We start from the raw sequence: 397 nt of genomic DNA on the forward strand, positions 1-397 counted from the left end.
AAGAGAGGGAGAGAAAGGGAGAGAGCGAGCGAGAGAGAGAGAGGCAGACAGAGAGAGAGAGACAGAGAGAGAAGCGAGGGGTGGCTCCTCCCCGCCCGCTCCCCGCAGTGACATATGGTGCGGCAAGCTCTGCACCCGCTCCCACGGGGCGGGGACGCGCCAGGTAAGTGGCTCGCGATGTGCGGGTGGACCATATGGCGGCGCGGCGCCCACCACCGAGCGCCGTCCGTCCGGGTCGCGGGTATCGCGGCCGCGCGGGGTCACCTGCTGGCGTCAATGGCACGCCATGAGAACGGCGGCCAGCTAGCAGCGAGGGGCGGCATCAGCAGAGAGATCTGATGAGTTTGGTATTGATGCCCACCGGGCTCAGCTAGGAATTTTAATTTTCCAAAAAAGT

The sequence above is a fragment of the Frankliniella occidentalis genome, unplaced genomic scaffold (genome assembly GCF_000697945.3).
Source record: "Frankliniella occidentalis isolate FOCC.00 unplaced genomic scaffold, Focc_3.1 Scaffold30, whole genome shotgun sequence".
In the NCBI taxonomy this organism is placed as follows: domain Eukaryota; kingdom Metazoa; phylum Arthropoda; class Insecta; order Thysanoptera; family Thripidae; genus Frankliniella; species Frankliniella occidentalis.